We start from the raw sequence: 9,499 nt of genomic DNA, 5'->3' as shown, positions 1-9,499 counted from the left end.
TAGGCCTGGAGGAATCATAAACTTAACCCCAATAGGTGAACACAAAATCTACTATACTGTTGAGCTATTAAAAATAATGATCTGAAATGTATTTTCTCTTCAGTACAAATGAAAGTTCTTTATTTAGGGAAGTGAAATATAAAATTGCAGGTAATTTTTCTGCCTTGTCCATATTTTCCTACTGCTTCGAATGGTGAGCATCTGTCGGCTTCATCCTGTGTATTGGCTTGGGATTGCTACATAGACCTGTGTTTAAAACCAGGTCTTTTATTTAAGGCAATACAATTTGGGCCAAATTTTTAAAACTCCCTGGACCTCCATTTCCTAGTCAGTAAAATAGGAATACAAAAAAGAAGATATTAATACCAACTATGAACAGAGAGAGAGACCATAAATAAATTATCTGGCACGGTGCCTAGATGCCTGCTGCCTTGTCTTCCTGAAGGTTCTGGAGCCATCTGTGCCTGTCTTGGGCCTATTTCCCTTAAGATCCATTTCTTGTCGGTTCCCTGCTCTGCTCCACGTGGCAGAGGCTGCCCTCTGCAGGCTGTCTTTCTCAGGCCCGGTATCAGCTAGCGTCCAGCAGGGTCTGGCCAATGGAGGCACAAGTGAACAATTGGAGGGTGGCGAGAAGGAAGACGCGCCCCTCTCTGTGCCTCAGGCTGTGTCTGGAGCTACCACAGCTCATCCAATGGCTCAGTCCCCCCTGGACAGCCAGCTGTGGTTCCAACTTGTGTGTGACTCCAGCCCCTGGACTTTGGTAACTCACTGCCCACCATCCCTCTACCCTGCGCGTGGTGGTAGCTTTCTGCAGCTGCTAATCAGAGTTGCCTCCTGTCTTCCATTTAGCTTCTGTGTTCTTCCATCATTTATGTAACAAAAGCCTTATGTTGAAGTCTGTCTTTCTTAAAATCTCAAATGCTTTCTGTTTTCAGGTTAGACTCAGTATTAGTTTTCTATTGCTATGCACCAAAGTACTAAAATTTAACAGCTGAAAAGAACATCCATTTATTATCTCACAGTTCCAGGTCAGAATTTCACATGGGCTCGACTGGGTTCCCTGCTTAGGGTCTGAAGAGGCTGAAATCAAGGTGCTGGCTGGGGCTGGCTCTTATCTGGATGTTCTGGGGAAGAGTCTACTTCCAAATTCATTTATATTATTGGCAGAATTCAGTTACTCGAAGTTATAGGTCTTCGTTTCCTTCCCTGTTGTCAGCTGGGGGCAGCTCTCAGTCTCTGCTTCTCTCACTGCCTGGCCCCTCCACCTCAGCAACGGAGAACATTTGTTCCTCCAGTCCAATGCCTCTCATACTTGGAAAATTTCTGATGTCGTCTTTTGCCCACAGATGGAGAAAATTAGCCTCCTTTAAAGGGCTCATGTGATTAAGTCAAGCCCACCTGGATAATTTCCCTCTTCTAAGGTCAACTGATTAGTAATATTAATTGTATCAGCAAAATCCCTTTTGCCTCTTAAGGTAATTTAATCACAAGAGCAACACCAGGGGAGAAGGTCATCGTAGAATTCTGCCTTCCACAGACCTTAAGTGATCCACCACTTCTATCACTCGCCAGGTTTGTGCCCTTGAGCCAATCACTTAACCTCCAAGGGCCTTAGATTCTTCATTTATAAAACATTTATACATAAGAGAGACAATCTGATTGCCAGTGTTCTAGTTCTGTAATGCTATCATTTTGTGACCAGAGACTGACGTTACCTGGGCCAGCAGGAAGACCAGTGCAGGGTTTTGCTATTTTCTTTTGTGCAGTCCCTCTTTCCCTGGGGAGCATTTTGATTTCACTTCGAAAAGGAGAGAACTGTTTTACTGGGAACATTTCTTAAGTAGTGTCATAATGAAATGTTTATATTTAAGTTGTATTAACTTCAATATTTGGGAATGAGTTGTTACTTTTTCTGGTGCTGCCAGTGCCGCTGGAAGTTCTGACATGAATCAGGAAGCCCTGTGGTTTTGTGTTCAGGGTGCTGCTCTGATGTGATGGTGAGCTGGAGACTACAGAAGGGCGGGTCTGAGAGCGGCATTTAGAGGAGACCTCAGTCTCAGATGACAGTGCCAGCCCCGGGGGCTCTCAGGCATGCCACACAACATCTCTGAACTTCAGTTGTATCACTTATAAAATGAAGAACTTACAATAGGGATCCTTTAAGCTTTAACAATGAATGATCCCTCCCATCTTAAACCCTTTGTTGTAATAAAACATTGACCATAAGTATAATGAAGTAATGTTTATTAAATCCTTAGGTAGAAAGAAAGCTGAATACTTTAAGCAGAATCATTTGGAAAATTATTTTCATTAAAAGATTTCAGTGTATAGTTTTTGGATGCTATGATTCATGACTTTTTCTTCACAGAGCTAGTCTTAAAATTTTTAAAAATATATACTAACACACCATTATAAGGCAGTCACGTAATGCCCTCTTCTGGCTAAAGGCCAAAGAACAACCTTTCCCTGGGCTATGGCGTTATCTGGAAATTTGCGTGTTCTTAGTTCTTTTCTATACATTTGCTTTGTTACATATGTTTTGACAATTTTTAATCTTTTTAGTCCTTATCACTTCTAAAAATGAATGTGTTTTATAAATGATGTAGGCATTTACCTGCTTAACAACTTAAACATAGGCAGCCTAAAATAATTTTTTAAATAAATCTTGGAGTATAATCTATCCAGTTTGGATATTTTTTACTGATAAAATTAATCAATTTACCAGACCCATGTTTTATATTGTATTTATAAAGGACAAAATGATAGATAAGTTCTAAAACAACTCGGTATTATTATAATTAATTTTTCACTGTATTTGAGTTTCTGCCTCCGCATATGTGTGGGAGCTAGCTAAATGATTTCTGCTGCTCCATAACCGAGACAAACTACACTGTGATATTATTTTACCATTAATGTTCTTACAGTTTTCACCATCTAGAACAGAGATAATCAACACTTAGGGCCGCGTCAGAATCACTTGGAGGTGTGATGAAAGATTAAATTTTCTCTAATAATGAAATGTGTGGTATTCTTCAGACTTGTTGGAATACTTTGACAGCCTTATATTTAGAGTTATCATATAATTTGTCATCCAGATCTGGACACTTTTGGAGGTGAAAGAATCAATATTAACAATTATACCAGGAAATCGGCCTAAACCAGGACTATTGCAGGCAAAGCAGAAGCTGGGTCACGGCATTTATGTTACAAGATGTATCCACGTAAGCAATGGAAGCTCAGACTCATTGCTAAAATTCTGTCTTTACTTCTATTTTCTCATTTTCAATTTACAATTTCTGTTGTATGGCAAATAGAGATCGTGTTAAACTTTATACTCTCCTTGGAGCCAGATGCCCAGTTTCAAATCCTGACAAATTACTTAATTTCTCTGTGCCTCAGTTTCCTCATCTGTCAGATGGGAATAATAATAGTACTTCTCTTATAGGGTTGTTACAGGATTAGAGAGTTAACAGTTAGTGAGTAAATAGGTGGGTAACATTTGGAATACTACCTGGAGCATAGCAAACTCTATTACTAATAATAAAATTATTAGATTCTGTGAGTGAAGGGTAATATATTTGAATTTTTATGAAGTATGAGTGTTTCAGAGGTTGTACACTTATTTTAGGAAAGCACTTGTGGTAGGCAGCCTCTGAGATGGCCCCCAGGGTCCCTGCCTCCTGGGGTTCATGCTGTAGCATAACCCTCTCCCTGAGTGTGGCTGGACCTGTTGACTCACTTCTAATGAACAGAAAAAACAACAAAAGTGATGGGATGTCACCTCTGAGATTAGCTCACAAAAAGACTGTGACTTCTCTTTCGCTCTTCCTCCATTATTTTTTCTCCTTCTCTCTTGGATCCATTGCTCTGAGAGGGAAACGATATGCCATGTTGTGAGCAGCCACATGCAGAGGCCCGGCTGGTAAGGAACTGATGTCTCTGGCCAAAAGTCGGCGAGGACCTGAGGCCCAACAATAGTATTTCCGGTGGCAAATGGTAATTTAAAGATATTCAAGGAATCAAACTGTAAACAGTAGGAAAATGTGATTCTTGAGTTTCCATACCAAAAAAGTCTCAATACTCCATCTCTGTCCATAAACAAAATCATTAGACTTTCCAAATTGAAAATGGCTCAGGGTGTGCGTTGCAACAAGGCGATAATTGGTTGTAAATACAGCATTGATAGAAATTCTGGCATGGAAATTAACCTGAAAGCCTCATGTCAATTTTACCACTTGATGGAGCTAGAACGCCAGAGAACACTCCGAAAACCACACTTACATGGAAATAATCTTCAGGAGAAATTTACATAAAATGTATAATTCTAATTATTAGTTGGGATCACTCTAGTGATTACTCTCTATTCTCACCAAGCAATTTCTGTAATATGTCAATGAGAAAAATTTATATAATAATCCCGAGCTGTTGGTGGAGGATAACTTGCTAATTTTTATTTTTAAATAAAATATAGACATATTATAGAAAAAAATATAGAAATTTAAGAAGGCCATTCCTTGGCAAATACATATTTGTAATGAGAAAGCTGTTCTTCCGCAGACTCTTAGCCAGAAAATGGAAATGTTACCTACATTCTTAGTAATGTGGATGCTCTTCTCACCATTGTAATCCTTATTGTGCTGGAAAGCCATGTATCATTTGGGCTGTTTAGTTTATTGGTTTTATTAACAATAATTAAAACTGGAACAGAATGGGGGGCCGGCCCCGTGGCATAGCGGTTAAGTGCGGGCGCTCCGCTTCTGGCGGCCCGGGTTCGGATCCCGGGTGCACACCGACACACTGCTTGTCAGGCCACGCTGTGGCAGTGTCCCATATAAAGTAGAGGAAGATGGGCACGTATGTTAGCCCAGGGCCAGTCTTCCTCAGCAAAAAGAGGAGGATTGGCATGGATATTAGCTCAGGGCTGATCTTCCTCACACACACAAAAAAAACAAAAAACCCTGGAACAGAATAGAGAGCCCAGAAATAAACCCACACCTATATGGTCAATTAATTTACAACAAAGAAGCCAAGAAACATACAATGGGGAAAGGACAGTCTCTTCAATAAATGATGTTTGAAAAACTGGACAGCCACATGCAAAAGAATCAAAATGGATCACTATCTTACACCATACACAAATATTAATTCAAATAGATTGAAGATTTGAATATCAGACCTGAAACCATAAACCACCTAAAAGAAAACATAGGCAGTGAACTCCTTGACATGGATCTTTGTGATGATTTTTTGGATTTGACACCAAAAGCAAAGGCAACAAAGCCAAAAATAAACAAGTGGAACAATATCAAACTGAAAAGCTTCTGCACAGCAAAGGAAACAATCAACCAAATTAAAAGACAACATACTGAGGGGCCGGCCCGGTGGCGCAAGCGGTTAAGTGCGCGCGCTCCGCTGCGGCGGCCCGGGGTTTGCTGGTTCGGATCCCGGGCGCGCACCGACGCACTGCTTGGTAAGCCATGCTGTGGCGGCGTCCCATGTAAAGTGGAGGAAGATGGGCACAGATGTTAGCCCAGGGCCGTCTTCCTCAGCAAAAAAAAAAAGAGGAGGATTGGCGGATGTTAGCTCAGGGCCGATCTCCTCACAAAAAAAAAAAAAAAAAAAAAAGACAACATACTGAGTAGAAGAAGATATTTACAAGTCATATATCCGATAAGAGGTTAATCTCCAAAATATATAAAGAACTCATAAAACCGAAAAGCAAAAAAACAAACAATCTAATTAAAAAATAGGCAGAGCCATTTTTGCAAAGAAGATATACGGATGGCCAACAGGAACATGAAAAGGCGCTCAACATCACTAATCATCAGAGAAACGCAAATCAAAACCACAATGAGATGTCACTTCACACCTCTTAGAATGGCTATTATCAAAAAGACAAGAAATAACAAGTGTTGGAGAGGATGTGGAGAAAAGGGAATCCTCATGCACTGTTGGTAGGAATGTAAATTGGTGCAGCCAATATGGAAGACAGTATGGAGGTTCCTCAAAAAATTAAAAATAGAACTACCATATGATCCAGCAATCCCACTTCTAGGTATTTATCTGAAGGAAACAAAAACACTAAATCAAAAAGATATCTGCACTCCCATGTTTATTGCAGCATTGTTTATAATAGCCAGGATATGGAAGCAACCTAAGTATGCATCTGTGAATGAACAAGTAAAGAAAATGTGATACACACACACACACACACAAACACACGAATATTATTCAGCCATAAAAAAAAGGAAATCCTGCCATTTGTGATGACATGGATCATGAATGGACCTTGAGGGCATTAAGCTAAGTGAAATAAATCAGACAGAAAAAGATTAATACCATATGATCTCACTTATATGTGGAATCTAAAAAATAAAACTGAATTCATAGATACAGAACAGATTGGTGGTTGCCAGAGACGGGGGGTGGGAGGTGAGTGAAATGGGTAAGGGAGTCAAAAGGAAAAAACTTCCAGCTATAAGACAAGTAAGTCATGGGATATAATGTATTTGTGTATTTGAAAGTTGCTAAAAGAGTAGATCTTAAATGTTCTCATCACAAGAAAAAAATTGTAACTATGTGTGCTGATGGATGTTAACTAGATGTATTGTGGTGATCATTTTGCAATATATACAAATATTGACTCATTACGTTATCTGAAACTAATATAATGTTATATGTCAATTATATCTCAATTTTTTAAAAAATGAATAATTAAAACTATAAATATCCTCATGTTAGTTCAAGTAAATTTCTGCTGACAAATAAGTTTGCAAAAAGAAAAATAACTGTTAGATGTCAGAGATCTTTGTATTTTTGGAGTTGTGGATGTGGGATTGTCAGATGGGCAGAGAAAGTACCAGAGACTCCCCTCTATGAGATTCCTGTGACAACCTTTCATAAAGAGTGTCGCATTCCTCTACTCAGAGATGGCAACGTATCAGTGCTCCTTGTTCTCACAGTTGGTGCCCACTCTCATACGTCCATCCCCATGCCTCTACCCTAGACCTCCTTGAATCTGATTACTCAGTCTTTCTCTCTCCACGCCCCGATGGGTGAAGCCATTTGCCATTGCCCATGATTCCATATATGTACTAAGCTTGAGCTTAGATATGGCCGTGGCTGCTGACTCAGAAGCGGAGGGGCAGGGACAGGAGCAGATTAGATACCAGGGTCTCATGTCACAGCAGACAATTGCAACCACTCACCTATGACCCTGGACCAACGTGGGACATGAGGATTATCACAACTAAAGTAGGAAATTAGAGGGAAGACTGAGAATATCCTCTTTACCCGGTGGCCACTAGCTGACAACACAAATACTGGTTAAATAATAAAATAGAACAAAGCATGAACTTGGTTCTCAAAATGCTTATCAAAGAGGTGGTAGAAAAAAATTTCTAAGAGCTCTTCAGTGTTCATATATGTAGATTGTTGTCACCTTAAACTCAATTTATTCAAAATCAAACAAAACAAACCAAGAGAGGAACAAAGGAACAGCATGCCAATGCTTACATTTCTAGCACTGGTCCATTTTTCTCAGTCTCTAACTTTGGAATCGTCTGTGACTCTTAAATCTCTTTAGATCCTACACTGAACCAATCTCGCCATTCTTCCCTTACACTGCTGTGTTTCCACCTCTGGCTGCTGCCTGCAGATCCTTGTTTCACTTTTTGATTATGAACTGGTGTCCTAACTGAGCTTCCCCCGTCTAAACAAGCCTGCCTACATCTGCTGGATTAGTTTTCCTGAAAATCTATTTTCAATACCTCATTTTTGCCCTGAAACTATAAAAATATAAATAAAAGCTGCTTGTTAAATACTCTTAAAAGATTTTAAAAAGAAACCCAAAACTGAGAAAGTATATTTGCTATGTTTGAGTGATTACTATTTAAATTAGCTACTACATAAGGGATGCTTGCAACTACATAAGGCATGCTTGCAACTACATAAGGCATTGCAACAAAGCAAGGCAAAAGACAGAGTCTCCAGAGAAAAAATGGAAAACATCAAATGGTAACTCACAAATGAAGAAATATAAACAGACAATACCTATGAAAAAATTTGTAAGCTGATAATAATAAACATGCAAATTAACATACAACTCATTACCTTTATGTGCTCCCCAGAGAGGGCTCCATACAGCGTTGTTCTGGGTTCCTGCCGTGACTTAAAGGGAAACTTTCACAATGTCTGGAGCCCCTGATGTCCTGCAAGTAGAGGAGGAGGATGTCCTCAAATTCTTTGCAGCAGGAACTCACATAGGTGGCACCAACCTTGACTTTCAAATGGAATGAATCTACAAAAGGAAAAAATGGTGACATCTACATCATAAATCTGGAGAGAACCTGAGAGAAGCTCCTGCTGGCAGCTTGTGCCATTGAAGACCTAGCTGGTATCAGTGTCCTATCCTCCAGGAATACTGGCCAGTGAGCTGTGCTGAAGGTTGCTGCTGCCACTGGAGCCACTCCTATTGCTGGTGACTTCACTCCTGGAACCATCACCAACCAGGTCCAGGCAGACTTTAGGGAGCCATGACTTCTGGTGGTTAATAGTCCCAGGGCTGACCACCAGCCCTTCACAGAGGCATGTTATGTTGACCCGCCTACCATTGCTCTGTGTAACACAGACTCTCCTCTGCGCCGTGTGGACATTGCCATCCCTCACAGCAAAGGAGCTCACTCAGCGGGTCTGATGTGGTAAATGCTGGCCTGGGAAGCTCTGTGCAGGCATGGCGCCATCTTCCGTGAACACCCGTGGGAGGTCATGCCTGGTCTCTACCTCTACAGAGATCCTGAAGAGATTGAAAAGGAAGAGCAGGCTGCTGCTGCAGAGGCTGTGACAAAGGAGGAATTGCAGGGTGAATGGACTGCTTGAGTTCCCGAATTTACTGCTACTCAACCTGAGGTCACAGACTGGTGTGACTGTGTGCAGGCCAGGAGTTCCCTTCTGAAGACGAGCACTCAGCCCGCCACTGAAGACTGGTCTGCCGCTCCACTGCTCAGGCCACTGGATGGGTGGGAGCAGCCACTGAGTGGTCTTAAGCTGTTCTTCCATGGACTCTTAGCCGGAAATAACAGTAATGGAAAACAAATAGTTTCTTAAAAAAACAGAATACAGCTCATTATTAATTGATTCTCAGGTTGGTCAAGATTAGAAAGAATGATTATATCCATCATCAGTGAAGAAGTGGGGAAACAGACCTTCTCACAAACACTGTTGGAGTGAACGTAAATTGATGCAAACTTTATAGAGAAAGATTCCACATATATTTTTAAAATTGCTCTTTGATCTAGGATTTACACTTTTAGAAATTTATCCTAAGAAATAATTATGCATCTGCTCAAAGATTTATCTATAAAAATGCTTGCTGAAAAACATTTATGACTGAAAAACTGAAATATTAGAGAAAAATAAATGAAGAAGAAGCTGGTTTAAAAAGTTGTGTAATCTCCATATGGTAGAATACCATATGCAATTATCAAAATTATGTAGTAGA

The 9,499-nt window shown here is 40.3% G+C and overlaps 1 pseudogene; it reads left to right on the top strand.

Moving 5' to 3' along the window:
- The first annotated feature begins 8,189 nt into the window (after positions 1–8,189).
- Positions 8,190–9,044, top strand: LOC131411116 (small ribosomal subunit protein uS2-like; annotated as a pseudogene).
- The last annotated feature ends 455 nt before the right edge of the window (positions 9,045–9,499 follow it).

Source organism: Diceros bicornis, chromosome 11 (assembly GCF_020826845.1).
Source record: "Diceros bicornis minor isolate mBicDic1 chromosome 11, mDicBic1.mat.cur, whole genome shotgun sequence".
Taxonomy (NCBI): Eukaryota; Metazoa; Chordata; class Mammalia; order Perissodactyla; family Rhinocerotidae; genus Diceros; species Diceros bicornis.
This window is presented reverse-complemented; position numbering and strand designations above follow the sequence as displayed.